This window comes from Pundamilia nyererei, unplaced genomic scaffold (genome assembly GCF_000239375.1).
Source record: "Pundamilia nyererei isolate P.nyererei 1_Seehausen unplaced genomic scaffold, PunNye1.0 scaffold00037, whole genome shotgun sequence".
In the NCBI taxonomy this organism is placed as follows: domain Eukaryota; kingdom Metazoa; phylum Chordata; class Actinopteri; order Cichliformes; family Cichlidae; genus Pundamilia; species Pundamilia nyererei.
The window spans coordinates 263,938-282,180 of record NW_005187438.1 but is presented as its reverse complement, the minus strand read 5'-3'; the positions used below and the strand labels follow the sequence as shown (position 1 = coordinate 282,180).

The window sequence follows — 18,243 nt, the reverse complement described above, 5'->3', positions numbered from 1 at the left end:
GAGGCCAGGGATCAGTGGAGCCCAAGGACCATTTTTCCCCAAGATTTCTGTAAACCAAAATAACCTTTTGCAGTGGCTGCACCTGCTAGTCATTAGAAAGAAAGCAGATTTATGGCTCTTCTGGATTGCCCTAACCTTTTAGACCCAGAAGACACATCAAATAGTTACAATACAATAAAATTACATGTGTGATTGTACAATACAAATGTCTAACTTCCCAGAAAAACCACAATAATTTCACATCAAACATACAAAGGCGTCTTTACATCCAATCTAATTAATGATTTGTATAAACCACCTGCCTTAATCAGACAGAAATTTCGCTCCAAACAAGTGTGATCAGGTCAGTATCTTCCAACTAGTGTGTTTACATTAAGCTTTTTTTTTTTGGTCAGGCTTTTGATCTGGTTACTCGTTTCCATGTAAACATGGCTGCTTTTTGTTTTAAAGCTCGCTAGTCAACTAGATGATTAAATATTGCTAAATACTAGTCAGCTAGATATTCATATTTAATGGATGTTTTACACCAGTAAACAGTTGCTTCTAAGTTTTTATAATGCCATTGGCGACTAACAGAGGGATATCCAACAGAAACAAGCTCCCCTCCATCTTTCTGTGAGAGGAAATTGACAGCGAGTTGGAAAATAAACATAGCAGAAGCATGAACCAGCGTGGCTCTGCAGTACTAAAATGATGGAATCAGATTTTTACTGATATTTAAACACTCAGTTGGAACAGTGTCTATGTGGAGCAATAGAACGTTAGCCACACTCTGCAAACTGATCTAGGACAGTGTGTTTGCAATGACACCTACGGCAGAAAGTGCAACACATTTTAGCAACTTGATCTGATTATTAAAGAATGTGACTGATGGTTTCAAAGGGCTCAGAAAAATACACAATATTTGTACAGTCAATCTTTCATCTAGTAGCTGAGCTCAATTTTAGCCATTTCGTGGAGATTAGTTGACTTGTCGATTTTTTTCTCCTGTTTTCATGGGCAGTAAAATACCTGCTGTTGTCTATTAGTCTTTTTTTAAAATCAACTTTGATGTCCAAACTACTTTCTTACAACACTGTCACCACTTTCTCTGCTTGGAAATGGGGTTGTATCAGTGTTTAAATGGTATGAAAAGTGTATGCAGATTATAGAAATCTGTTGGTTAAAGAGCAAAATAGGCCAGTGTATTTTTTTTTCTCCACAATACACGATATATATCATGATATGTTCAAATAACCTCCAAAAACAAATGTTATTCTCAACCATATAATGCCCAAAACTGAACTGGCATCCTCATTCAAATCCAAAATTCAATATTTTTTCCTACTTTGAATTAAAAAAAAAAAAAATCAAAATGAGTTTAAATGTTTTAGTTTAACCATTTTGTAACCATCAGCTGCACACAGAGGTTTTCTCAAATTACAATATTGTCACAGTGCATCTCTTTGTGTGGTCAACACTAGACATTTAACAAAAAATGTTTAAAGCAACAAAAAGTACACCAAGTAAGAATTTAAGAGACAAAATAGAATAATTCAAAATAAAAACATTTGACATTTTCTTTGGTGTGTGGGGAGATGATGATATGCGGAGTTTAAAGCATTCTTCATTTTGCAGTGGATGACTTTTCAGGTGGTAGAATAAATTCATGGTACTCTTACCTTTAACAAAAATAGTTTTATGGCATTTCTTGAAAATTATTACATTTTGTTCAACATTCTTCTTGTGAAATCCAAACCACTGCCAGATCATTGATCCAGTGCTGTTTCTATTTGGAACTAGCTCATCTGACTCCTCTTCTGTCTCATTCCCTCGCTCGTCTGAAAGGGCTGTTGTCGCCATCCCCCCCCCCCATCTGGTAAACACGTGTGGCAGGCAGAACATTTTCCGATTAGGCGGGGGGAGGTAGTGATGCCTTCGCAACATGTGGGATTAAAAAAAAAAAAAAAAAAAACCCTCAATGAATTACATGCAGTCCCAAATACATCTAGTAGGTACGATATATTGCCCCACCCCTAGGCCAGTGTGCACATTTAATAAATCCAATGGTAATTTTACATATGCACTTTTTTGTTTTGCAAGATTTCGATGCACAAGGTCTCCAGGAATAGGGACAGTGTCTCCTACTTTGTCTTACATCAGTTGCCTTTGTATTCATTATGCCCAATTTTACCCTTTCTTATGAAATAATCTGAATTAATGCCAAAAATCACTTTTAAACTGTACCAACCACCTCTATATTTTTGAGTTAATCTATAGCATTTTGTCTATTAACATTTCTTAAGCCTTACATTGGTAAGCTTGCTGCAAAGAGAGTGAAACATTTAGCATACAGGCTTGACAACATGCCAACAAATCAACATTACAGCTTTTAGAGAGCAGCAGGATACAAGAGTTTCTAAAGTTAGAAAGATCCGTGCATTTATGCATTCTGATGAACGAGGACATCGAGGGCAAAATCACTCAGGAGCTAACATTAAACAAGACTGTGAAGGTTACTTTCCTTCACGCTAGACAGGTGAGCTGTCACATGAAGTCACAGTTTATCAGCATCAGTCTTATCCTTTGTTACGGACCATCCTACTGATCATGACAGTTCTCGAGACACTTTTATTTTACTAAATTCAAACCTGGTTATTAAAGTCAAATATTTTGTAGGTTTAGTATGAATATTTTCTCAGCTTCACAGACACAGCAGATTATTACTCTGCAGGCTCGTCACCATGGCATTAACTTTGAAGTAACTTCCAAAATATGGTACCAGGTATCCTAGTAACAAGGAATGGTTCAAAGCTATGTAACCCAGGACCAAAGAGTTTGGCTGATGCCTCAAGCATAATTAAAAATCAAATGCACGCCCCTGCTGCTCATCTACCTTTTATGTGCCCTTCTTCTAAACTTTCCGTTATCACTGATCTTCTCTTCCTCCTCCCTTTGCACCATCAAGCTGCATGCCTTTTGGGGTTTTGTCCTACGTACAAAAAAGAAAGAGTAGGAAAAAAAAAATAAAAACTCAATCACGGCAGGAGTGCGTTGTGACTCCTCTACCCTACAGACACAAAACAGCATGCAGCCGTTTCCACAGAACGTCCCCCAAAAAGCTCCAAAAGGTTCAAAAGGAGAGGTCACCCTGAAAAAAATAAAGCACATTTCCCGGGATAACAACAACATTAACAACTCACCTCACGGGCCTCAGTTTGCCAGAACCTGGCACAGAATATGAAAAAAAAAACAAAAAAAAAAACAGAACAACTGCAGAAGCATAATTTTTAGCTTCTGTTATGGCTTTCTAATTCAGTCCCCCGGTCAAATAAGATGTGTGTGCAAAGAGATAAAGATAAAGAGAAAAAAATAAACCCTCTGTTTGTTTATTATTTATCTTTTTAGAGCATCTGTAACATCATTTAAGGCACCATATGCTGCTGCTGTTTATATTTCTTCTCTCATGATGCCTTCATGAAGAGCAGCTGTCACAGATTGTGTCACGTCCCCGTAATGAATAACGAAGGCATGTGCGAGGCGTCAAATCGAGGCAGACGGCCCCAGATGTTGGAATAAAAGAAAAGTGGGTCAGGTGTCTAGCTGATGCTGAGCACACGGCTGCGTGACGAGCGAGCCGAGGCTTCAGCCCAACCGGAGAACGGATGGTTGAAATCTGTCAAGCTTTAAATAAAAATGGAAAAACAGGTCACATGACAAGCAGTGGTTACACCTGCGCCGATCAGGGCATAAACTCGCGAGTCCTTTGGTTGCAGTTCATTAAAAGGTCAAAAAGGTGAGGCGTAGAGTCACGTCGCCTGAACTGCCCAATGAACGACTCCCAGGGGCGTCTTGCCAGCTCTCAATACATCACTCGCTGCACAGTGGAGAGTTGTGCGCTCCAGATTTTTCACAGCTCAACAATGCTTCACAGCCTCATACGTCTCCAATACAAAACATCCATCAATCCTCCAACGTCTGCCTCAGACATTGAAATCCCAACCCTGACGCCAGCCGACACCATCTCATCATGCAAATCCCAGCATTCAGGACATACGTCTTTCACCGTAAATCGACCATTTACAGTCCAGCTCATCAATCATATCTGGATCATTTCACAAATCGCACAACACACCCTTGTTTTATTAAAGCTCCTCAATTCAGTCCATTAACAATTACCACCGCAAAGTGAGCTTTGCACACTTAAAAACTTAATTACGCATTTATTAACACCTTATTGACATCAGTTCAACCCTTGCGATGGTATCTTGCTTTTAGCCCTTCGCTCTTTTTTTAGCACTACAATGACTGCTCTGCAAAGAACATGTGGATACTTTGCATTTAAATGTAAAAGGGCAAAAAGGAGAAAACAACTACCAAAAAAAAAAAAGAAGAAGTTCTGCATTTTTTGCTGCTGTTACTTTGAAATGCATGACATCTGGTTTGAATAAAATTCAACAGCGGTACACAAAACTCATGGGCTGGTATGTACCTCAATAATATAAAAAGAAGTGCAGAAAAATACTGTGTGGTATAATATTATGTGTGCTGGCTTTAAATCTTGTGTGAGACCACATACTGTACACCAGAGGTCTCAAACTCCAGTCCTCGAGGGCTGTGTCCTAAACATTTCCATGTGTCCTTGTTGCAACACACCTGAATAAAATTAATAGGTCATTAGTAAGACTATAGAACCTGACTGCATGCTTATGTGGCAACCCCTAACTGTACTCAAGTAAATTTAAGGGGGAGGAGTAGAGTTTGAGGCCCCAGCTGTACATAAAAGATGGATGTAGTGACATCACACATGGTGATGTCACCGTTAGCAGGCAAAGTTTCGCTGTGAAGCCTGAAACTGCCTCCATCCATCGCTATCATTTGACCGAGAAACTGAGGAAAACTAGTAAATATTTGCTGAGTTGATCAAACTACAAGACCAAGTAGTCATATTACTATAGACTTCTTTTTGGAATATGAAGTTACTTTTATATGGTTTTCACTAAAGTGACACTATTGACCTAAAAATAACTGAAGCTCGTGTTCAGAATTACAGACCATATTTTGAATCAGCCCTTGGATGTCTGATTATTATGCAAAGAATCCTTTTTGGCAGATCCCTAATAGTGTCTAATTAAAATGCATTTACAATAATCACCTAAAGCATTTAAACCTAAAGGTTTTGACATGGTTTGGGTTTTACTACAGCTCAGGCCTGTTAAGGCATGGGTGCGATGTCTCTGCTAATCTGCAACATGAATGCCAGCAGTTGATGCATTATAACCAAATAATCAGTAGGTAATAGGTCATTTGGGCCTGACCCCTTTGTCAAATCAGTGAGAAGAAGCCCAGCTTGACTGTTTCTCAGCTGATTAGCAACCCCGCCTACCAAAGTTTGTGACATGCAACGCCACCCACATTATATATAAATGAAGCATTCGCTGCATAATTCCTCAAATAAGCATCTCAAATGCTCACTAGCTCGCTACCTGGGTACACAGAGAAAGGGCAGCAGATATGAATATTTTACTCAGTTACTGCCTGACACTGTGGCTAAATCACTGTGGGAGACCAACTTATTAAAAAAAGCATGGCTGAGTAGGTGGACCTGCCACAGGAACTACAAGGGGGGTATTCAAATAGTGAACAAGCACTATAAAAATCACTTTCTGTGGTCACAATATGGCAGCTCCGTAGAAAAAGTCAGCCCAATCGTTAACTCGACAGTTTAGTCATCCAGCGCTTGCCTGATCAAGCCGTGTGGGTCAACGGACCACCATTACACGCACACAAGTGCCAAATTATCTCTTCGCTAATAATTATCTAAACAAAGTGGCTCTCCTTGGCTAACACAATAGAGAAAGCTGATGATGACTTGTTTAATTATGGGCACCCTGCACTTGTCTTAATGGATATATTGTTATCCATTTAACACTTGAGTCAACAACTCCACAATTCATTCTTAGTGACAGTAAGCTGCATTTGAATGCTTTACCTCTCACCATCTTTCTTTCCAACACGTTCTCACTCCCAAAGCGTAACATTTTACGCTAGGTGACAAATCGTCAACATATTTCGTTTTCGGGTACCCAACACGTTCCTAAATGACGACATCGGAAAAAGGAGAACACATGAGAACCGTTTGGACTCAATCTACACATGTTCGTTCATTTTCTTCAAATCGCTTTGGAAAACACCATTTTACATCATTTAACATCTCATTAATGTTAGGAATAAGGTTATGGATATGGTTAGGGATAAGGTTACGGCTGGAACGCCACGGGACGTGACAAAACGTCGCGATGCTACGCCCCAGGAGTGAGAATGGGCTCTTCTTTCACTTTCATTTCCATTACAAAAGAATAAGCACAATAGAAGAAACAAGAAAAAATGTATTGATTTTTATTTTTAAAGCTTCTAGATGGATGGGTAATACAGCAGTATGATATCTAGTAAACCCTTTGTTCAAAGAATTCAATGTTTGTTTAAAAAGAAACATCATCAGAAAAAGGTCAAGTACAAGGCCCGGACTTACAATACGTGAAAAAGCAGATAAAGTCCTGGTTAAGATTTTTGCACAGTACTGTACCTGTCACACTCTTCACCTTACCAACAGGAACAACAGCATAAGTTATGGTCTCCAGCTCAGGTTTTTACAGGCTCAAATCTCAACAAGCGAGATTTAGATATCAGATACTTTGTACGCATATTTTTCCTTGCTAGAGTCCAAGACGGAAGTCTACACAACATTCGAGCTGATCAGATGTTGAAGTAGCGTCAGCACAACATTTGTTTTGGAGCCAATTTTCAGCAAAGACTAAATGTAAAGAACCGTCAGCCATCAAACTGCATTTCATACACTGAACTTAATGTTCACAATGGCACGCGCATTACATATAAACTGCAGAATCCACAGATCCCGTTCAGTCCATCTTCTGTCAGTGTCAGAGAGAAACCACAGCTGCACATCCAACTTTTCTTCTTCTCATCGGCTTAATGGATTGTGAAGGCAAGGTAAATGATTCTCCTTGACAACACATGATGCATTAGCCTGCACCATTCGTCACCGTTTACAATGCATCCCGCGAATGGAAATAACTGAATCCATCATTGGCAGAGACACCCACCAAACAACAGGAACACCAGGACAGAGTGTGATTGAATCAAATTGGATCCTTTTCAGGAATCCGTGGCCACAGGTACACAGCACTCCTCCAAAGGGAAAAAAAAAAAAAAAAAAAAAACATTAAGCATTAAATGGTGTCATTAAGGATGGATGTACGAGTCTCTATGCATGCATGCAAGTCATTTTAGATTACAGCAGCTAAACAAATCGACTGTCAGGCCGCGGGAAGGAGAAACACGGCGGTATCAGCTCACAAGCCTGGTGCAAGCAATCAAATCCTTGATATCAGGAAAGTAAAAACGATAACGGCATTAAAACATACTGATGTGTGCAATTCTCTGAAAGCGTCTCAATTTGTGGTGCTCTAACAATGTCACTTACTTCTCTCATCTTCCCTCTACTGCCACACACCAGCTCATCATTTCTCTCCTCTTTCCTTTTTCTTTTATGGCAAATTAAATTTACCCAAGCAGTGCACCATTCACCATCTCCTCATGCTATTCACTTTTTTTTTTTTTATAACTTGCAGATATGGAAACCTTCCCTCATTACACAAGGTCAACACTGGCACCCCACCGAGTGTCGGGAAGCTCTCAAAAAGAGCTTGAAATTGATTCATCACTGCCGGCTCTCTCAGAGGGGATGGTGTGATGAACTTTATGAGTAGAAACACACAGATGCAGAGTGATTGAGAGCTCGTCCTGAACAGTCAGAGGTAACGGCAGGAGATGAAAACATACAGTAATCTAATACTTAAGCATTATATGAAGGTAATGTAGATCATAAAGTACTGCTGAAATCTCAAAAGGGACACTTCAAAATAAGAAATGAAGGAGGAAATGTTTTAATTTTTCTGTCAGAGAATAAAAGTAAAATCATAAAAAAGGTGCCAAATACATTCAAAGCAATCAGTTAAGAGACTAAAAGAAAATTACCTTAATTATTAACCTTAAAGTTCCCTCTTCTTGTTATGCAAATGTCTCCTGAAAACACTTAATCTTGTTCAGTTTTTTTAATAATAACACAAAAACACAAATGCTTTTTCAGTCATTACATTAATAGCATGAAGATGCGGAATGTGCAGTGTGAAAAAGGTCTTTACACAATAGCAACTCACACTTTCCAATGAAAACTCACATTCAGGGGGTAAAACATGGATTTCATCATTGAGCCTTTGTAATTTTAATAAAATGTCATAAAACTTCACTCTAGCAGGTTTACAGAGACAGGATGTGATACACACATGCTCACAAGTGGGGAAGGAAGGCGACTGATGTATCAGAAGAATACAAACCGACTGCCGTCTCAACCTGTAGCTGATGGTCTCTTTTTTTTTTTTAACTACCAGATTGAGACACCTGTCAATACTTCCCAGACACGTCATATTTATTACAGTTAGGGAACTTAAAGTTAGTCAACATCATGTGGTTAGCAGTCATATGACTCCAGAATACTGAACAGGAAACCAGTTACTCAGCAAACTTTGTTTGTTGTACTTAAATGTTTGCATCATGGCTGCTGCTATGTGGGTTTTTGGGAGCTAGATGTGCCCATATTTGGACAAGAGGAGCGCCAAGTTATCAGCAAACGCAGTCAACCTGCATTTATCAACTTATAGTTGTAACACACAGAGACGCGGATTAGTAGGATATAAATAAAATACTAGAAATGTACTCGCTAAAACTGAACCACAAACTTACAGGATGTTCTCTACCTCACAGAAAATTATATTACAACTCTTACAAACACTCCATCAGCCAAACACACTGGTTGGCTACAGCTGCCCATGCCCTAAATCAAAGCATCAATCACATTCATTTTTAAGCTTTAACCACTTTTGCATAAATGGGAGTCTACTGGGATTGACTCCAGTGGCCACTAAAGGAACTACAGTTTTTTACACTTACATAATGACTGCTTTTTTGGGGGGGGGGGCTTGGAGTTTGCAGACTAACTGCACCACACAGCAAACTATATTACTGGTTACATAATTGCAATAAAAACACTTCAAAAGATAGAATACGACAGACATGCTTGATATTCTTACAAACACAGCATCAAGTGGCCCAGATGTTGCACCTTGTCTGCAATAAAACCTTTGAATTAAAACTAAAAATACATGAAATGCAAAATTAGCAAAGTTAATACAGCCGAGAGGCGATGATAGTGAGGGAGAATAGTGGTGCAACGGATCAGGGTTGATCCGTAATCCGATCCGATCAATCCGATCACAGCGGAGTGCGATATAATGAGCGGTATGTATTATTGTAGGGTCTACCTTACAATATAAAGCGCCTTGAGGCGACTGTTGTTGTGATTTGGCGCTTTATAAATAAAATTGAATTGAATGGTAGATACAAAGCCCTATATTGTACCTTTTTTTTTTTTTAATAATTGCGTGGAATGAGTCTTGAGTTGAATGTTTTTAACAGGCAAAAAATACTTCAATAACTAAAAAAGTAAATGTTAAATTTTTGTTTTTTGTTTTTTGTTTTTTTTTTGCTGATCCAAAAATTGATCCGATCCGTGACTTAAAACCGTGATTCGATCCAATCCATGAGACTTTTGACCCGTTGCACCGCTAAGGGAGAATATGCCAATAGTCATGCATCCACCAAATCAACAGCTTTGGGGCACAACCACAGAGCATTTCGTCCTTGCCAGGCACCCCATCATTTGGTAAGTTATCACAGAATCTGCAACGCTCCAACTTAACACTGCAGTCAGTCTGTCGCTCGCCCACACTGGCTCATCACTGGCAAATCACAACTCAGCCCAGATACCGCCACCCCTCCCCCCGCCCTCACCCCTCACCATGCTGGTTCTTTGCAGCCCCCTGAGGCTAAACACAGTCATCTCTGTTAATACTGAATGTTAAACTGCTGCAGTAAAGTGCTGTATGGAAGAGAGCCAGCAGTCTCCCGGGCTGCTGTGTGAAATTATGTCCCCGACTTCAGGTAGCTCCAAAGTAAACAAAATGTCCTTTTCATGGCTCTCGCGTGTGTCTCAACAAGCGTTTCAGTGTTTCCTGCCACTTCCTGTTTTGGTTTGCTGGGCCCATGCTAGATCCAACCACTTCCTCCTCTGAGTTATCTTTACACAGAGAGAAACTCATGCTGCAGATAAGGATTGTGAAACTATTAACACACAGGAGCAGCCAAAAATTGAAGCACAAGCCTTGATGTACTTCTCCTCAGAAACAAGTGAAAATAAAGCTTGCAGGAGAACAGTCTTCACTTCTATGAAAGGCAGAGCAGCAGAAAACAGGCAACTCAACACAGAGCTCAGGCAGCATAAAGGAAACAAAAGGAAAGAACTCAATCAATATGGTAAAACTCCTGACACAAATTACCCACCATCCCGTAAAGGCCGCCTTCTCCCAACAGATGGGAACCAATTAGCCACCTGACTCCCAGAAAACACTTGGGCAGCCGTGTGGAGCCAAGATGCAAATGAAGCAGAGGGAAAGGTGGAAGCGGACCTGCCAACGTCCTGGGAGAGGAGAAATTAATGGAGGAGACAGCGGAAGTGCGCTATTGGAAAATGGAAAGAGAAAAAAGGAGAGAAATCATGTATGGAGGGAGCACAGAGAGCTGGACTGAAGATCCCCAGAGAGCTAACAGAAACAAGGGGGGGAAAGATCTGGTTAAGGAGGATGTTTATTAATATTGCATTAGCATCAGGTTGATATATCAAATGCCTCAAATTTGACCTACCTGTCATATTTAACCAACTCAAAATGAATCTTTGCAAACTCCAACTGTGGCTCACCAATCAGTGTAGGTGCAGAAAAAAATGCAAAGTAAGTTTGTGATTTATGCGTGTTAAAATTTACACGAGAAGGCAGGGCTGCATAACACTGTGAGCTATACAGGATCAAAGATCAGTTGTTATGCTCATGCCTTTGCTCATGGTTTGATGCGTAGGCAATTTGTTGAATTTTTGTGAATGCACACCTCTTCAACTGTTTGTTAATGCAAATGTCTAATCAACCAATCATGTGGCAGCAATTCAATGCATGGTCAAAATAACCTGTCGAAGAGCAAATTGCGCAGCAGAATATGGAAAAAAAATATGTGACTTTGAATGTTGCATGGTTCTTGGTCTGAGTTTTTTCAGAGTCTGCTGATGTACAGGGACGTTCACAAAAAAACCATCTCCAGAGTTTACAGAGACCGATTTGAAAAAGAGAAAATATCCAGTGAGTGACAGTTCATTGGATGAAAATACCTTACTCATGCTAGAGCTCTGAACATAACAGAAAGCAATGGTAACTCAAATAACACCTCATTATGACCACAGCCTGCAGAAGAGCATCTCTGAGTGCACCTCAAACCTTGAAGCAGATGGGCTACAGCAGCAGAAGACCACTCTGAAGTCAAAAACCCAGCACCGGCAAGCTGTTAGAAAAACCTTAACCTGCAGGGTTGAAAATAATCTCCCCGTTTCAACTGACACTGAATGAACGTGCAACATTTTATGATGTTAAATATCAAACGTCTCCCCAAGAGCAGAGAAAGAGACAAGCAGCTGGAATAAGATGCCAGGACGAGTTAAGCTCTCCAGAGGACAGTCTGAAAGCTGTGCATGTTTCTAAGGATCCTTGCCTCAGCAAACTTAAAGGCAGTGTTTACCTTCATTCCCTCTGACTGCTCGCAGAAGGCAGGCAGCTGCTGGATGAAGCCAAGTAAATATTGGTAAGTGTTGGTGATATAAGGCGACATAATCCCCCAGAGATTTAGTCGCACTGGTGCTGAAGTGTGCGACTCTGCATAACCTGGACTTCTAACAAGGACTGCATGGAAATGTAGGGCAGAGATGTTACATTGTTCCCTTGAAAGTCTGTTAAAATCGCTGTGATTTGTTACTAAAAAGAAAGTTGGCTTATAAGGGGGCTGCAACAAGGACCAGAAGAAGACAAATATAGATCAATTTCAACTGTGGGACAAAACCACGACCCCCTACCCCCGCTAGGTGATGGAGCCGATCAAAGGAGCCCAGAGGGATTGATCTAATGTGGTGGCAGAGGCTATATCGAGACTAATGTGATCTATTAGATGGTTTCTATTAGAGCTGGGCGATATATCGAGTTTTTAAAAAATATCGATTTGTTTTTATACGAGATATAAGATGTGACAATATCCTTTATATCGATATAGTCTATGTTACGTTATAATTATACTTGTGGAGCCGCAGGTTTGCCTCTCTTTCGTCCACTTTCGTCTTTACGCAACGTTACTCGGCCTCGCCTCTCCTTCACTGAACACAACTCCCCCTCCTCCCCCATCGCTTCACCTGCAGGAAGCGACAAGATGGACACGGCAAATCTCCGTTAACGAGTTACTGCGCATCGCCCCGTGCATGGGGCTGGACGGCGTCAACGTGTTAGCTAGCTAACCACGCTAACGAGCTAACCACGCTAACGCCATGCATCCCAAAGGTGCTGCACGGACTAAAATCCTTTCATTTTCTCAAAAGTTGACAGCGCGCCTTATGTATGAATTCTGGTTGTGCTTGATGGCCGCGAACCGATTTTATGTGGAACACGGCGCTCAGCAATCTGTCAAAAAATGTTTTAGTACGACTTTGGTAAGCTACGGAGCTGCACCGCTTGATGGATTGTCGGAGCATTACGGCTGAGCCTCGCGGAGTGATACGTACTGTGCTTCAACGTAATATTACCCTACTGTGTATAAGGACCATAAATGGCACCTGTTAAGAGACGTGGTTGCGAAGCGGGTTACAAACTCCAGGCTGTCAGTCACGCAGTACAAGTTGGGAACAGAGCAGCTGTGAAATCTGTCTTTGTTATTGTGCTCAGTGTCTTTTAGTTTACATTTTGACTGCACAATTGTGAGCATTTTGTTATGCACAAAAACAACATTGTTTTCTTTTATTTATGGAGCATTATTATTTAATAAATGCTCATAATTTATTTTTGAGTAAATTTTATGTACATCTGCTCTATGTTAATAAAAGTGCCTGTGTGACATCTGGGACACAGCTTGACTAAGAACTCTCTTTTTGTTCTTACTTTATGGCTTTAAAAAAATATATCGAGATATATATCTTATATCGCCATCCAGCTAAAAAATATCGAGATATGAATTTTGGGTCATATCGCCCAGCCCTAGTTTCTATATTGACTAGAATTAAGATTATTTTTATTTTTCCAGTTCATGAGGACCGTTTTCTTGGCGATGCATAGGGCAGTAAAAACCATGTGGACTGTATTAGTTTCTGTAGTGACCTCATCCAATTTTCCCAACAAGCACACTAAGGGGGAAGTTGGAATTTTACATTTCAGACACTTTGATAAGTCTTCACATATCTCGCGCCAAAACTTCTGCACTGGTGGACAGAACCAAAGAGCGTGGATGTAATTGTCTGGTGTATTGCCTTGACAGTGTGAGCAGTTGTTGGAAGATGTAAAGCCCATCTTGAACATCCGATGACCTGTATAGTGCACGCTATGTAGTGTTTTGTATTGTATTAATTGCAGACTGGGATTTTTAATCAATTTAAAGGTTCTTAAGCATACCTGAGACCAGAAGTTTTGGTCTAATTGCTGACTGATAAATCTGCTTCCCACTTTGCAATAGGAAGGGATATTGATTCATCTAATTTAGAAAGTGTTCTGTATATTTTAGATAATAATTTGGGGGATTTAAGAGTAAGAAAATGTACCACACTTGGTGGTGTTTGTAATTCAACTTGACTGAGGTTAAATTTCTTTTTTACTATGGATTTAATTTGTTGATATTCTAAAAATCTTTTCTTGTTGATCCCATATTGTGAAACTTGTCTGTCAAATGGAATAAATTCTGTTCCCTCTAATATATGTTCTAAGTATTTAATTCCTTTACAACTCCATTCTGGGAAATTAATCATATTATTGTTTTGTAATATGTCAGGGTTATTCCAGATAGGTGTACGTTTGCATGGGATTAATGAAGACTCCGTTATTTTTAGAAACTCCCACCATGCTGTCAGAGAAAAGCTGATGTTGATGCTTTTAAAGCATTCATGTCTTTTGATGTTTGAGCTAATAAATGGTAGGTCTGAAATCTCTAGATCCTTGCATAGTGCCTGTTCAACATCTAGCCAGGGCTCATCTAAGAAGGTATGTTTTAACCATTCTGAGATGAACTGAAGCCTGTTGGCTAAGAAGTATTGGTGAAAATTAGGCAGATCTAATCCTCCCCTATCCTTGGTTCTTTGTAGCGTTTTTAAGCTGATACGCGGGGGTTTATCTTTCCAAAGGAATTTAGAAATATATGAATCCAGAGATCTGAACCAATCTTGTGATGGTTTGTTAGGGCTCATCAAAAATAAGTAATTTATTTTTGGCAAGATCATCATTTTTATAGTGGCGACCCTTCCCATGAGTGATATGGGTAACGATTTCCATCTAGTCAGATCGCCTTCTACTTTCTTTAGAAGTGGGATGTGGTTTAATTTAGTTAAGTCTGAAAGCTTAGGAGAAACATTAATACCTAAATATTTAATATTTCCAGATTGTAGTGGGGCAGAGGAAGAATTATGGAAGGAGCAGTTAATGGGAAGAAATGTAGATTTTGGTCAGTTAATTGAATAATCTGAAACTCTTGAAAACCAGTTTATTAGAGTAATTACCTCAGAGAGGTTGGTTTGTGTGTTTTGCAGAAAAAGCAACACATCATCCGCATAGAGACTGATTTTATGTTCTATGTTCTTACATTTTATGCCCTTAATTGTTGTAGCCTGTCTAAATGCTGCTGCTAGAGGTTCGATAAAAATTGCAAAAAGTGAAGGGAAGAGTGGTTCCTTGAATTAAGTGATACACCTAAACTGCAGCTCCAGACTTTTGTTCTTTTTGCCTAAAACAAAGACCGCAATGTCTCTGTGAAATACCTCAGCAGCTTTTAAATTACTGCAAGCCCAAATCTGTGAGAGGAGAAGATGTACATTTTTTTGGTTTGTTTTTGTTTGGTTTGTTTGGCCAAGCTTGTCAAATCCATCACATTTCAAGTGCAGAGTACAATCAGATTTGTTTTGACTCTCACTGCCAAACTTTCTTTTCAGGCAGGTTGACGGGTTACCACAACTCTTCCCAGTAAACAAGCAACTTATGAATACATGTGGCTTTTGTTTGGAGGAACAACTTCTAATTAGATGGTGTTGACAAAGAAGAAACAAAACTGCAGCAATGTAAAGCTAGTTTGAGCCAATAGATGAAAACTGTGTAACTTGGAGAGATATTTTGTCTTTTAATAATATAAGTGTAAGGTTGTAGCAGGATGACTGCACTGAATGAACTCTTAAAGTTAAACATTTCTCCTGCTGCACTGAGTCTGATATTCTGTCTTTTCTGAACCATGCCTACTTGCTTGCTCTGCAACATCTCCTGATGAGTCACCAACGCCGAACCCTGTTCATTTAAACAGCATTTAATAAACACTGTTAATTCATTTCAATTAATGTTATTAACATTAAATCCTGCCAGTTTGGCAGGTATAACCAGGCAAAAGGCCCTGGGCCTAGCTGCACCAACTGTTTAATAAGCCTGAATTAAGAGAACTTTTGCACACAAAATTAAACCACTCCAACTATTTACGTAGAAACTGCCAGGTAAAAATGTGCTTAACTGAATCAGTTAATGCTAGCTGTTATCTAATACACATGAACGAACCCAACAATCTACCAAAACTACTGTTATTTCATTAATATTTAATCAAATTAGCATTAGCATTAACTCAACAACCTAAAATTAGCTAACACGTGGCCTATTTAGAGTAGCTAATAAAACTAATATGTATACCCTGTATAGCAAACCACTGACAAAGCTAACATTTAAGTGCTAATATCTGATCTTTTAAGTTAAAGCTAGTTCAAGTGGCTAACTTAGGTTAGCAACTTGCTATTATAGTAACTAATATGTAACTTGTTAGGAGCGAGCCAACTCAACAATCGGATAAATCTAATGCTAGCCTGCAAACATAAGACTTATTTAAAAGTGTGCTAACTCAACCAACTGACATGTGTCACAAGCTAATAGTGATAATAGTAAGCAACACTGCAAACAGACCTGGAGCACTGGTTTGTGGAGTCATGTTTTCAAAGCTTTTTTGCATTCATCCTAGCAATTTGAAACCAGATTGACGAGTGCAGGACAAGAAGCTACGCTCACTGACCTGTCAATGACAAAGTAACCCTCGTCTTAAGCATGCCTTCTGTTCTGCTTTTTTACTCTAATTTGTGACCAAGAATTACAAAATAATCATCATATCATATTAAATAATACGTAAATCCCATAAAGGAAAGTGGTTAGTCAGGCTCAAGAGGCCTGGGGCTGTTTTCCCATAGATTTCAACAATGGATTAGAAACCAGAGGAGTCACACCCTGCTGATTATTAGACAATGCAGATTCTTTTCACATGTTTTTTAAATTTAACTTTATATAAAAGGCTACAGTTCACCGTCAACCCTGTGGCCCTTTGAAATGGATCCTTCACTGCCTTACTATGGTGTTCAAACTTCTTGGTATTTTTCAAATAATTAAATTTAGCAGCCAAATTCTCACATTTGGAAGAGCTGACAGACTGTCGCCTGCTGAAAGTGTCTTTTTTGTTGTTAAGAAAAGGGGGGGAGGAAAGCAGTAAACGTTTAATTATTTGCGCAACAGGGAAATAAAACTGTGATAATAGTTCCAGATAATTAAGCTAAAGCCCAAAATTAGGTAGGAGCGCAAACATCCTAAACGCTGCATGAAGTCTGGCAGCTGAAAAAATAAATAAATAAATGACAATGTCATAGGGAAGATTAAGACTGGGTTAGATCAAAGTTTACATTTAGATTAGTGGTAATCACAGTGCACAGTTTCATGAAATTACCCTGTGTCTTCTTGCTGAAAAAGGCACAACAAGCGCTGCGTAAAGCACAACATGGATGGCCTGTGGCACAGCTGGGGCGCTTCACTTATTGTAGGTTGTTAAAAACCATTTACAGAATAAAATTCAGGCAGTGTTTGAGGACATCAGCGTTTAAACATGAATTCTCGCAGTCTCAGTAAACACAGCGGGCAGATAAAGCTGAGCAGACCCAATTACCGAAGTGCATACTGGTAAGGGCAGTTTGATGAAGGCGCAGGGATCCTGATAACAACACAAAGGAAGTGCGATAAAGAAACAAAGAGGAAGGTAAATCCGCTCGTACAGGAACTTCTTATGCTTTTGCAAAAGTGCACACTGCTAAAATACTCATTTTCCTAAAATAAGTGCCTAAATAAAGTCACTATCATGCATTCCGTGTTGCGCGAATCTCCGAGCACAATGCGCACGCAAAAGTGAGCAGACAAAGCCAAACAACGGGGATGCTGCTCCTACCTTTGCACGACAAAACAAAGCAATCCTCTCTCTCATGATAACTTGTTTCTTCCGTGTTTCGAACCCCTTAGACCAGGCTTCACTCACCAAATCACCGTTTTAAGAGATAAGAGGAAGAGAGACACGGCGCTTACCTTTTGTTAGTTCCTCTGTCTGCCTGATGTATGACGGCGGATGTCTGCTCTCCACCGCTCCTCTGTAGATTTAAGCAGGGCACCAGCAGCAGCAGCAGAAGAGGTGGTTGCGAAATTGTTGGTACGCGCTTCGGCTTGTTTAGTGGGCGGCGTGGCTCTCCACTGTTTTCATCCCGTGTTTCCAACCAGCCCTCCCACTCCTTGCACTCACGCTGTACTCGCTCAGCCTCCTTCTCAAAGCGGATACGCCCTCTCACTGTCAGGGGAAGACAAAATAATGTGTATAAATAAATACATCACAGGCTGCAGGTATCAGAGTAAAACAGGCTGCGCTGCGATGTGATGCGGGTCCTGCTGCACTCCCGAGCTCCTCTGGGGCTCTAACTGCTCTGCAAAAGGCATGTGCGGTTTTAAAGTGGAAACAGATGCCCGGAGGAGGAGGAGGAGGGGTACAGTCTGTCCTTTTTGACAAGTGCCATTCAGAAAAGCTGGGGTATGTCTACACCCCACGCAACCACCCCCCAACTCCTTTCATTCCTTATTATATTAATGAATCAGAACCCTAGATACACAAAAACCCACGATGTTTGACCCAGTTGGGGCAGGGATAGCTCAGTAGGTAGAGTGGTGGCCCCATGATCGG

General features: G+C 40.1%; 1 protein-coding gene across 1 annotated transcript in view; it reads right to left on the bottom strand.

The window, feature by feature from the left end:
• Nucleotides 1-17,874, bottom strand: part of rnf152 (ring finger protein 152) — a 54,837-nt gene extending 36,963 nt beyond the window's left edge. The window contains exon 1 of the mRNA XM_005730408.1: nucleotides 17,601-17,874. The gene's annotated coding sequence lies outside the window, so the exon portion shown is untranslated. The remainder of the gene's footprint in view (nucleotides 1-17,600) is intronic.
• Between the last annotated feature and the right edge of the window lie 369 nt (nucleotides 17,875-18,243).